This window comes from Bos mutus, chromosome 26 (assembly GCF_027580195.1).
Source record: "Bos mutus isolate GX-2022 chromosome 26, NWIPB_WYAK_1.1, whole genome shotgun sequence".
NCBI classification, from domain to species: domain Eukaryota; kingdom Metazoa; phylum Chordata; class Mammalia; order Artiodactyla; family Bovidae; genus Bos; species Bos mutus.
This window is the reverse complement of record NC_091642.1, coordinates 31141109-31154498: the sequence shown is the minus strand read 5'-3', so window position 1 is coordinate 31154498 and position 13390 is coordinate 31141109. Positions and strand designations below refer to the sequence as shown.

Below are 13390 nucleotides of genomic sequence, written 5' to 3'. Positions count from 1 at the left end.
ATACTTTGGCCACCTGATGCAAAGAGCTGACTCATTTGAAAAGACCCTGATGCTGGGAAAGATTGAGGGCAGGAGGAGAAGGGGACGACAGAGGATGAGATGGTTGGATGGCATCACCGACACAATGAACATGGGTTTGGGTAGACTCCATGAGTTGGTGATGGACAGGGAGGCCTGGCGTGCTGCGGTTCTTGGGGTCGCAAAGAGTCAGACAATACTGAATGACTGAACTGAACTGAACTGAAAGAATGTGCCTGCAATGCAGGAGACCCAGGTTTAATCCCTGGGTCAGGAAGATCTCCTAGAGAAAGGAATGGCTACCCACTCCAGTATTCTTGCCTGGAGAATTTCATGGACAGAGGAACCTGGTGGGCTACAGTCCATATGGTTGCAAAGAGTTGGACATGACTGAATGACTAACACACTTTCAGTTTCCCTATGCACTGGATAATTTCATAGGCTAATGAGTGAAAGGATTATTCCAACTACTTTAGAAAAGGGGTGGGGATTTCCAAGAATTGGGTCACTGCCCACTTTTTGGCCTTTTATGGTCAGCCTTGGAATTGTCAGGGCACCTGTAGGCATGTTATTTTATTATAGATGAACGAATAACAATTTATCTTAGTAAATATTCCTTTATTTCTGAAAAGTGCTATTCTTGTTTCTGCTTTAAAAAGGGAAGCCAGAGATTTGCCTCCTCTCAGGTTGGCTCAAAATTCTCCAAGCTAGGTTTCAACAGTACGTGAAGCAAGAATTTCCAGATGTTTAAGTTGGATTTAGAAAAGGCAGAGCACCCATAGATCAAATTGCCAACATCTGCTGGATCACAAAAAAAAGCAAGAAAATTCCAGAAAAATATCTACTTCTGCTTTATTGACTACACTAAAGTCTTTGACTGTGTGGATCACAACAAACTAGAAAATTCTTCAAGAGATGGGAATACTGCTGCTGCTGCTGCTACGTCACTTAGGTCGTGTCCGACTCTGTGCGACCCCACAGACGGCAGCCCACAAGGCTCCCCCGTCCCTGGGATTCTCCAGGCAAGAACACTGGCGTGGGTTGCCATTTCCTTCTCCAATGCAGGAAAGTGAAAAGTGAAAGTAAAGTCGCTCAGTCGCGTCCGACTCCCCGGGACCCCATGGACTGCAGCTTACCAGGCTCCCCCATCCATGGGATTTTCCAGGCAAGAGTACTGGAGTGGGCGAGACTACCTTATCTGCCTCCTGAAAAACCTGTATGCAGGTCAAGAAGCAACAGTTGGAACTGGACATGGAACAACGGACTGATTCCAAATTGGGAAAGGAATACATCAAGGCTGTATATTGTCACCCTTCTTATTTAACTTATATGCAGAGTACATCATGCTAAATGCTGGGCTGGATGAAGCACAAGCTGGAATCAAGATTGCAAGGAGAAATATCAATAACTGCACATATGCAGATGACACCACCCTTATGGAAGAAAGCTAAGAGGAATTAAAGAGATCTTGATGAAAGTGAAAGAGGAGAGTGAAAAAGCTGACTTAAAACTCAACATTCAAAAACCAAAGATCATGGTATCCAGTCCCATCAGTTCAGTTCAGTCACTCAGTCATGTCCGATTCTTTGCGACCCCATGAATCGCAGCATGCCAGGCCTCCCTGTCCATCACCAACTCCTGGAGTTCACTCAAACTCACTTCCATCGAGTCGGTGATGCCATCCAGCCATCTCATCCTCTGTTGTCCCCTTCTCCTCCTGCCCCCAATCCCTTCCAGCATCAAAGTCTTTTCCAATGAGTCAATTCTTCACATGAGGTGGCCAAAGTATTGGAGTTTCAGCTTCAGCATCCAGTCCCATCACTTCGTGGCAAATAGGGAAACAATGGAAACAGTGAGAGACTTTATTTTCTTGGGCTCCAAAATCACTGCAGATGGTGACTGCAGCCTTGAAATTAAAAGATGCTTGCTCCTTGAAGGAAAAGCTATGACAAATGTAGACACCATATTAAAAAGCAGAGACATTACTTCACCAACAAAGGTCCATATATAGTCAGCTATGATTTTTCCAGTAGTCATGTATGGATGTGATAGTTGGACTATAAAGAAAGCTGAGCACTGAAGAATTGATGCTTTTGAACTGTGGTGTTGGAGAAGACTCTTGAAAGTTCCTTGGACAGCAAGGAGATCAAACCAGTCAATCCTAAAGGAAATCAGTCCTGAATATGCATTGGAAGGACTGATGCTGAAGCTGAAGCTCCAATACTTTGGCCACCTAATGCAAAGAACTGACTCATTGGAAAAGATCCTGATGCTGGGAAGGACTGAAGGCAGGAGGAGAAGCGGATGACAGAGGATGAGATGACTGGATGGCATCACCAACTCAATGGACACGAGTTTGAACAAGCTCCAGGAGTTGGTGATGGACAGGGAAGCCTGGTGTGCTGCAGTCCATGAGGTCACAAAGAGTCAGATAGGACAGAGTGACTGGACTGACTGACTGAGGTTGCCTCAAGGTGCGGATTGATGTGTCCTTCAGGTGTGGTGATGGCAGCTGGAGAAGTAGGGGAACCAGGAGGAGCTGGGCAGATGGAGAGCAAGATGGTAGGAGGCAAGTCAGAAAGCTGTGATGAATCCTCTTGTACTGCAGAGATTCCACCACCAGTTCTTCCCAGCCAACTTTTTCAATCCCCATTTCAGGTATGGAAATATCCTAATGCTCGGAATAAAAGGAAAAGACTGGATGGAGGCATGCTAGTATGGAAAGAACGAAGTTACAAAGCTTAGAGCCAAGGATGCTAACTGTGAGCTTTGAACATTTAAGTTGCTGAACATCTCTGGGTGTCCCTGTGTATAATGGTGATGATACACAGACCTCTCAGGGAAGCTGGGAGAACCTAGTGAAATCTTGTTCATAAAGGACCTGGCAAAGGAGGTGACTGTTGAGAATCCAGTGAAAGCTGTGACACTCAGGCTGCAGCCTTAGTTAGTGACTGATTTGGCTTTATCTGAATCCTACCCAAAACACAGTTGGGCTATGCTCATCCTCCCAAGAAAATGTGAAATGATGGTAACTCTAATAGCCACTAAAACTAACTAAAGTTACTCCATTTGGGAGAGGAAATCAGGAGGGTAAAAATGAAAAAGAACACTTTAGACAAAAAAAATAAAAAATACATTGTGAATCTAGGAAAAGAAAATCTAGAGTAGCTCACTAGAAGGTCTAAATTTATCTGTAAAAAAAAAAGTGTTTGAGGTGGGAAAAAATTGCTGACTATTCATGTAAGATGTTTATAATAGAAATAGAAGTTTGAAAAAAAAATGTTCTGGTGAAAATAAGGTTAAAAAAAGGAAATTCCACAAATGACTCTCAACATTTTTTTAGTTGTGGCAAAATACACATAAACCATTGTAATCACTTTAAAGTATACAGTTGAGTCCTATTAAGTACGTTGACATTGTTATGCAACCATCATCCCCATCCATCTCTAGAACTCTTCATCTTGCAAAACTGAAACTCTATACCAATTAAACAATACTCCCTGTTTGCCTCACCTCCAGCCCCTGGAAACCACTGTTCTACTCTCTGTCTCTATGAATTTGACTACCTCATATAAGTGTGAAAGTTAAAGTGAAGCCACTCTTTGTGACTCCGTGGACTGTAGTCCCCCAGGCTCCTCCGTCCATGGGATTCTCCAGGCAAGAATACTGGAGTGGGTTGCCATTTCCTTCTCCAGGGGATCTTCCCAACCCAGGGATTGAATCCAGGTCTCCCGTATTGCAGGCAGACGCTTTAACCTCTGAGCCACCAGGGAAGCCTCATATAAGTTATTATTATATTATATAACTTATATGAGCCTCATATAATTATTATTATAATTATAATTATACCATATTTGTCCTCTTATCTTTCGCTTAGCATAATGGACTCTCAACTTTTAAACTATATATATTCCAAAGTCATCTGGAAAGTGATTGAAATTTCCATATGGAAGAAGAATGAAGATGACTCTTCCCAGAGCTGGAGGAAGGAGTGAATGCAGGTAAGGATGTGGACCCAGTGAAGTCCCAAATGCAGTTTTAGGGGTCAGGGGCTTCTGTCCCTTTCTTGAATTCCTTTGTGTTGCCACAACATAAGAGTTCAGAGCGGGTGTTGGCCTCACAGCATTTCCCTTTGTGTTTTCTGTAGGGTCCATCCCATTATTACCCTCGGCCAGGATGTTCACTATAGCTCATAATAAACAGGCAGATGGTCAGTTAGACTGTTCATTGTACTTACAACTTACCTTGTAGCAGACACAGTCAACAGTTTAAAGTGGATGGCTTTAAAGAGGATATTGTAGGTGGCAACATAGTCATATCCCATCATCTCTACTCCTTTCTTTCCCAGATTATGAAATAGCTGTACAATTTGGATGGGCTGACACTTCAGCTCCTGAAATGAACTTTGATTGGGTTAAATGAATCAGTAAAGCCCCTCACACTGGCCATGGTGACTGGCTTGGAAATGGGCCCATGCCTAATTCCAACTATCAAAACAAGTTCACTGTAGGTGAATCAGGAAGCACAAAGTCTCAGACATCCTACATCAGTCTCAGTATGAAGTCCTTGATAATAGGGCTCAGGCTCTGGATCAACCAATCCAGAGAGGCCATGAAGTTGGAGCACCTGTGGTGGGGTTAGTGCCCTCATAAGAAAAGACAGCAGAAAGACTCTCTTGCTCTCACTGCCATGTGAGGATGTGTGTGATAAGACTGCTGTCTGTAAGCCAGGAAGAGAGCCTCACCAGAACCTAGCCATGGCAGCTCCATGCCTCTGAAATGATTCACGAACAAGCTGCCTCTGGGGGGCTCTGAGGGTGGCAACATCACCTAAATAAATGAAGACGACAAAGAAGAACAAGGAGGAGGAGAAAAGAAAGGGTGAAGAAAAGCATGCTGAAGAGCAATACTTCTCACTCATTTCACCAGAACAGCAGAGAACAATGAAGGTATACCATCAGAAGGCCTGGGGGCGTGGCCAGAAAAAGGATGCCAGTCAGCATCTTTGAAAACTTACATTTTATTGTATTTTATTGTAAAAAGTCATGCAAATTCTGTGTTCTACTTCATAATGTGCCTTTACTCTGTTTATATCAAAATGTTTCCCTAAAAGTGACATTTTATACCTTTTTTATTTCCACACTGCAAGGCTTGCCAGATCTTATTTTCCCGACCAGGGATTGAAACCATACCCCCTGCAGTGGAAGTGTGGAGTCCTAACCACTGGACTTCCAGGGAATTCCCTAAACCAAGTATTTGAAATGATCTCTTGGCCCTGCCCTACCTATCTTGGCATGCTTCCACCCCAATGTGAGTACCACAACTTTCTTCAGAAAGAGCGCTGGATTCAGTGTTAAAATCTGGGTTCTTTTTCCGATTCCATCCCTTCACAACCATGTGAGCTTGCAAAATCCCCACCTACTTTAAGCTTCTCTTTCCTCATGAATAAAAGAAAAGATGACATCTCTTTCGCCTTTCTCACAGAGATGTCAAGCTCCAAGGGGTTAATGTGAGAAAGACTTGGGAGACCAGGAAATTCTGACCAGTAGCCCTAACTGTATTATTCCAAGACCATTTTGAAAGTTTCCCCAGCCCAGACTAATCCATTCTTGGATAAAACTTTCTGATACCTTTTGGTCCAATCCTTGCATTTGTGCTGAGGAGTATAGGATACAAAAAGAATGAGGAGGAGTTATTTATAAAGAGCTTTCAAGAGGATGGGAGAAAAGTCAGATCTTATTTTCATGTGACTCTATATCTCTTGGTTCCCCTCATTTTTGTATCTTCTATCTTTAACATGAGATCTCAACCTTCCCTATTCAGAGGAGTTCTGAGCCTATATTCCTTGTTCTTGCTTTATGAACAAATCACCTCGGATTCAGAGTAAAGCAAGAAAGACAAGTTGGTTTCATTTTCAGCACCAGCTCTGACTCATTGGTTGCTTGGAACACTGTATTAAGAGACCACTCAGTGGGAAAGAAGGTAGAGATAGATTAGAGATGTCTGCCACAGGCACAGAAAGTGAGAACACCATGTGTACAATCACTGGCCACCATGGCTTAGAGGCTCAAGATGAATAAACTCAAAATATGCAGCAACTGTTGAAAGCTGGAAGGCTTTCAGAAAAATCTCAAATGTGAGGGCTTTCATCCTCTGGAGCACTTACAAAGTCAGTAATATTGGCTTATGTCTCATTTTTAATAATAAGAAAGGCCAACTCCTTATCTGTGGAAGAATTAAACTACATGTCAAGTTTCCTTCCTTTTGGATAGACTAGTATCAACTCCATTCTCTAACCCAGGGTGTACTATGCTAGTCACTACATTCATTGAAATCAGAGAAAGTTTGGGGATGTCATTGGTCAACCTGACAGTCCAGCACTGAGTCCAGGAGCAATTGTGAACATAAATATGGACTGAAAACCAAGACAAGAGACTAACTGTAGAGAACAACAACAACACACACACACACACACACAAGAATCATGGGAATTAAGAGGTGAGAATCACTGTTCAAATGAAACCTGGTATCAGTCTTAATGTAACTGCTTCAAATGTGCTCAGTTGCTCAGTTGTATCTGACAGTTTTGTGACCCCATGGACTGTAGCCCACCAGGCTCCTCTGTCCATGGGATTTCCCAGGCAAGAATACTGGAGTGGGTTGCCATTTCCTACTCCAGGAGATCTTCTTGACCCAGGGATCAAACCTGCGTCTCCTGTGTTGCAGGCAGATTCTTTACTGCTAAGCCACCAGGAAGCTACTCGGGAAGCCCAAACTGCTTCAAATCCTATCCCATATTTCTGAGAACTCTAGGGGCTTCAGATTTGGATGAGCACTCCACGAGTTTATTTCAAAATACTTATTTCTATTTTAGTATGTGTTACTTGAGACTTTAAAAAAAATAACAAACAGCTTCCATTAAGTAGTTAAGTATCTTTTTGTTGTAGAATTCTAAGGGGTTTAGCACTGTGTACATGCACAGCATTTAAGCTTTTAGGAATTTATTTTACTACTTTGGTGCTTTCAGTTTGCTTGAAAGCAGGCCCTTTTGCGTTAAAAGCCCTGTTGGGGCTTAAAAGCTGTCAGTTTGCCTTCATCTGCTCTTTAGACGACTAGACTTTCTGGCTGAGTAGAGTATGTTTGGCTAGTTTGGGTCTTGTTTTACGCTATAAGAAGCTACACAACAACAATAAGAGATGCAGTAATTAAATATTTTTGGAATTTCTTATTTTATTTTTCTGGGTTTCTTTGGGGCCCACTGTTTACTTCCATGTTACGAGCTTCCTTTGCAAATGAATTCTTGCATTTCAAGTAATTAGCCATTGAGGAAGGGATTGTGAGGTGGGTCACATTTCAGAGAAAACCCACAGTGGAGAGTAACATGCTGGTGTTGGGTGGCTGTGGGGGAGATGAGCACAGAGAAGACACAGGCCCCTGGGTCTCTATCAAAGCGATGGAGAGGTGGTTTTCGTAAGGAGGGGTCTCTCTAGTGGTACTTTCCTGCTCCCCTCTTCCTTTTCCTCATTCTCTTAAGTTTTTCCTCCCTCTCTCCTTTCCCTTCACCTTTGTGTTTCTCACCTATCCTTTTTTTTCTAATTACCCTTCCATTCTCCTGCTTTTCCTTGTCTCTTCTTTTCTCTCTGCCCCATCCCTCGATTTTTGTTCTAGCTGCCATCCTCTGCTTTTCCTGTGAAGACCATTCTATACTATGGCATCAGACTGGATTTCCTATAGCGTGTCCCACCAAACACCAGGTCCATGAGATATTCTGTGGAAAGTTAAAAAAGATGGAAAGATAGGGTGGAGGGCAAAGCTGGATCTGTAGTTCAATTGCAAAATGTCTCCCCCTAAAGCTTCAGCACCCCTATTAGCATTTAATAAGTTCTGAGAAATCCTGCTGTGAAGAAACTGGTCTAAGCTGGTTTATCCCACTGTTCCCCAAATTTCCTTGACCTCAGTGTCTTTTCCCTTCAAATAAATGAATCTCACTGAGAATTTGGGGAACCCCGTGGTAGAGCCTCTCTTCTTGGCTCACCTTGGGGCTTTAGAGCGTCGACTTCCTCTACTCATACCTGATGTTAAGGCACCTTCTCACTGGTCTGAACTTTTCTGAAGGTCATCACCGACAGGGGCTCCTCTTCTGTCTGTACTCTTTGCTGCCCAGCATGGCAAAAAAAGATATGCTGCAAAAACAGACTCAGAAATGCAAAACTTTTATATTGCTCACGTCTGCTGTTAAATGTTTATGTTTCAGTTCAGTCGCTCAGTCGTGTCCAACTCTTTGCGACCCCATGAACCGCAGCACGCCTAGGCCTCCCTGTCCATAACCAACTCGTTTCTGGTTCTTTTTTCTTTATTTGTCTAACAAGTTGTCAAACATTGTTTTGGGGGATTCCCTGGCGGCTCAGCAGTAAAGAATCTACCTGCGAATGCAGGAGACATGGGCTCGATCCCTGATCCAGGAAGATCCCACATGCCACAGAGCAACTAAGCCTGCGTGCCACAACTCCTGAGCCCATGCTCTAGAGCCTGTGAGCTGCAACTGCTGAAGCCTTTGCACCCTAAAGCCCGTGCTCTGCAACAAGAGAAGCCCCCACTCACGACAACTACAGAAAAACCCGCACAGCTACGAAGACCTAGCACAGCTAAAAATAAATAAATAAATAATGTTTTTGAAGAATAATATACAGAATGGCAGAGGGTCAAGCAGGAAAACATTTTGGTTTCTTGCCGATGGCAATGTAAGTTGGTATAATCATTCGAGAGGACAATTTGACAATATGTGGCCAAGGTCTTAGAATTCTACTTTTGGGACTTTATCCTAAGAAAATAACTAAGGACATAAGCAAAGATTTAGCTACAAGAATTTTACTTTATTTATTTTTTTTACTGGAGTGTTGTTTATAATAGAAAAAAAAAAAAAACCTTGGAAACAACCTTAATATCCAACAGTGGGAGACTGGTTGAGCATAGATGGCTCATATGGTAAAGAATCTGCCTGCAAAGGAGACCCAAGTTCAATCCCTGGGTTGGGAAGATCCCTTGGAGAAGGGAATGGCAACCCACTCCAGTATTCTTGCTGAAGAATTCCACGGACAGAGGAGTCTGGCGGGCTACAGTCCATGGGGTCCCAAAGAGTTGGAAATGATTGAGTGATTAACACTCATTATGGTTATAGTCACTCAGTCGTGTCTGACTCTTTGTGACCCCATGGACTATAGCCCACCAAGGTCTTCTGTCCATGGAATTCTCCAGGCAAGAATACTAGAGTGGGTTGCCATTCCCTTCTCCAAGGGATCTTCCAGACCCTGGGATCAGACTTGGGTCTCCTGCATTGCAGGCAGATTCTTTAACATCTGAGCCACCAGAAAGATCCCAGTAGAGTATACTGTGACAAATTCATGTGATGGAGTTTTATGTAGCCCTTACAAGTAGAGATTTAGGAGAGTATTTACTGACATACAGTAGATGCCCAAGATCAATTCTATATTAAAAAAAACATATGCATTACCATGTACATTTTTGTAAAATTGACATTCACCAAGTGTTATACATACATGTAAATATGTAAAAGCAAGAAAGAACAGTCATCAAAATTTAGCAGTAATTGTCTCTTACTAGGTAGTAGTATTTTGGCAGCTTCTTGTTTATCTGTGCCTTCCGACTTTTATGTAAAGAGCATGTGCCTTTTGTATAGCGAAAGAAATTGATAAGTTAGAAAAATTAACAAAAGTGGCTGGTGATCCCATACAAGTTTTGTTAGCATTTGAATTCCCAGCTGACTCCAAATAGGGTCCTGTTAAAACCAACTGGGACTTTTCTGTCTCCTGCGGGGTAAGTGCTCCATGAGGAAGGTCAAAGAGAATGTCAGCCTTCCTTCTGCTATCTGGGGAAATCTGGATATCAGAGCCAGCTTCGATGTTGTGATGCTACAGTTTACTGGAGGGGAAAAAAGATCAACACACCCCACCATCTATTTATTTAATATTAAAAATAATATTTCACTGAGTTTGGTTGGCGTCAACTGGAGCAGTTACTCATACAGGAATTCAAACAAAAGCAGCACTGGCCTTGAGCCAGAGGGCTGGTGCTGGGTGGTCCATGTCTGTCCTTAGCTCAGAGCAGCTCCTAGGCTGCTTTCGGACCTGCTTTGGGTTAAGAAGATGATGTATTCATTTATTTATTAGAAATGTTTTAACAGGAAATGCTAATAGTTTGCATTTAGGGAGAACTACCCTGGAGACAGCTGGAGGAATCCAGCAGACATGGTTGGGGAGGAGATTGCTACGCTCAGCCTTGGAGTCAGATCACGGCCTGTTGTAAAAGTCTATACTGGGGCCCAGCACGCCAAGTTAGCCCGAAAGATCCTGGTTACTTTGCTTCAGGACAGAAGGCGAGGAACAGGGCAGTTCTTTCAGCTTCCCTGTTTCCCTTCTCTGTTGCCATTTGTTTCTTAGGAACCTGGAGGTGTGTTTTTGATGTGGGCGTGAACACAGATATTGGCTCTGCTGGGAATGAACAGGCCCTGTGTACGCAAATACCCAGGTGAGAGTGGGTGAGCTGAGGTATAAGCAAGTACACGTGTAACTCAAACCCATTTTTAGTGTGACTGCGGGCTGGCAGAGTCATGTGTGAGTTCAGGGGTTGCATGTGCACATCTTTTCAGCATATGAGGACGCATGAAAGACAAGTGTTTGAAGGGGATTTCAGGCGTGTCCTCAAGCTCCAGAGTGCATTCCAGCGCTGGATCATATTCATGGCTAACTTTGTGGAGCCCAAAGGAAAAAAACAAAAGACAGGGAGAGTACAAATCAAGCCTGAATGAATGAATGTATGTAGGAGAGGAATATGAGCAGGTTTGTGTATCTTTAAAAATCCTCTTCCAGCTGGTTTAAAAGACCATAGGACTTCATTTGTGACAAGAGGGTGTAATTACAGTGCCGTGGGGAGGGGGGTCCAACGTGACCCAGTCTGGCACGACAACAGGGCTGTTCCTGTGTTTCCAGATAACAATAGAGGTGAAGCCTAACCCTGGAAACCAGTCAAGATCCGCAGAGATAAACCTCAGGCAGCAAGAATACTGTCAATGAAAAGAAACTGACCTTTCGCCTTCTGGAGTCACAGAATTCCCACAAATGCTGTGTCCTCATCAGTTTGGCAGCCTTGCCACCACAGCCCCAGACTGCAATGCCAATTCATGAAAAGCAAGGAAGGGGCTCTGGTAGAAGTCAGAGCTTCTCTACCTCCAGAACCTCAAAATACAAGATCCCCTCACCCCATTTTCTCCTGGAGGTTAACCTTCTTCCCAGGCTCACAAAGTTCTGAGACAGCCCCTTAAAGGGCTTTTCTCTGACAGGGTGGTCTGGTCTGCTGGTGCTGAAGAGACATCAGGTGAGCCTTTAAGCTGTCAGAAATGCGTTCTAAAATCTGAATGGACAGACTCTGGAAGGACCGTGCAGCCTTGGGAGTCTCAGCACAAGGGTAGTGGAGCGCTTGGGCTGGGATGGGGAGTAGTGGGTGAGAGACGACAAGGGAAAGGGGTTCGTGTCTAAGGCTATGAGGGTAAGTACAAGATTGGAAATGTATCAAATTTCTTGGTTAACGTCACACAATTAATTAATTGCTTTGAGCCCCAGGTTCCTTAGCAAAATGAGAATGTTAGAGTTTCTGTTTTTTAAATCCAATAAACTAGGACTTTATTCCTTAACAACTGCTTTCCTTCACGACCCTAAAGATCATTAAGCATCACATAAGCCACTAGAACAAAGGTTTTCAACCTTGGCTGCACAAGGACTTGCTGGGGAAGGTGTTGACAATGTTAACGCATGAATTTCACCTCCAGAGCTTCTGATGGAATGTGTCTAGGTGAGGCCTGGACACTGGGACCACTCTCTCTTTTCTTAAACCTTCTTGTCAGCACTTATCCTGAAATGTGGGTATTTTCTGAATTTCTGTCCTTAACTCTCATCTTTCTCTATATTTTCTCTATATTTCTCTTCTCATTCATTCCCACATCTTCAACTATCATTTCTTTGAGGATGATACCTAAATCCATTTAACTTCCCATCTATTTATCCCACTTTCTTTTGCCTACCTACTCCTGGAATGATGCTGCAGCTGTAACACATGCTTAGTTCCAGACTCAACATCTTGCCCCTAAAGGCCTTCCATTCCTTGGTCTCCCTATTTCTATAATGATACATCTCCCACTATTCTATCATCAAGACTTGAAGTGTTAATATTATCTCTGGTGATTTAAAAAATGTATTAATGTGAGTGTTAATACATAACTTCTCTGCCATAACATAAACCTCTCTATTGCGCACCATGAAAAAAAAACAATGATGATGGTGGAACCAATGACTAATATTTATATTGAGCTCATTGTATCCAGGCACTATTATAAGAGCTTTGCACATATTATTTCATTTAAGTCTTGCAACAACCCTATAAGGTAGTACTGTGGGAACTAAGGAAGGGTAAAATGACTTCCCCCGGTTCAATCCCTAGGTTGGGAAGATCCCCTGGAGGAGGGCACGGCAACCCACTCCAGTATTCTTGCCTGGAGAATCCCATGGACAGAGGAGTCTGGCGGGCTACAGTCCATAGGATCACAAAGAGTCGGACTGAAGGGACTAAGCACGGCACAAAGTGACTTTCCCAAAGTTACATGGCTACAATTGTCACCAATAGGATTTGAATCCAGGCCTCAGAATCTATATTATTTCTATAGTGTGCTTAAATTTTAATACTTCAATATATGCCTGAATATATCCCTGTCGTGCCTCTATGTCTAGACGCGGTTTTCATTTGTTACTGCTCCATGTTTTGCACCTCCCCCTGTTCAACATTCTCAAATAAATGCTTGTGCTTCACTATCGTCAGATTTACACAGTCACTTAACAATTCCCACTGGTATCCAAATAGAAGACATCAGCATGTACATGACCAGGATTCTGACTTACAGAGGTCCACTTTAGGTTGAAGTCTTCAGGGACACTTAATCTAAGAGCAGGGAGCGTATGTTTATAAATCTTACCTTTGAGTTTCATCTTCTTCCTCATAATGTCTTTGACATGTCAGCTGTAAAGCAAACCACAGAATGGCCATACTTGAGTGAGGTGAAGATTTAATGCGGCTGCTCTAGTTCAAGTGGCTGTACCTAGGACTACAGTTGTGTTTTGCTGATCATTGTGAAATACACACACAGTGATTTAACACAGCTTGGTTTATATTCAGATGCGGCTCTGCTCTAACATTGCAGAGAGTAGTGAGTTTGCTTTTAAAAAAGAACAGGGCAATTCACTTGGTCAGGAACAGTTTTCAGGTGAAGAAAACCATAGTTCTATCTTAGAAATACATAAGCCAATTAT

General features: G+C 43.0%; 1 long non-coding RNA gene across 1 annotated transcript; it reads left to right on the top strand.

The window, feature by feature from the left end:
- Window positions 1–3617: 3617 nt before the first annotated feature.
- Window positions 3618–12852, top strand: LOC138985792 (uncharacterized). The gene is made up of 3 exons (XR_011462753.1): window positions 3618–4019; window positions 10475–10562; window positions 11024–12852. It is a non-coding gene; the product is annotated as an uncharacterized lncRNA (long non-coding RNA).
- The last annotated feature ends 538 nt before the right edge of the window (window positions 12853–13390 follow it).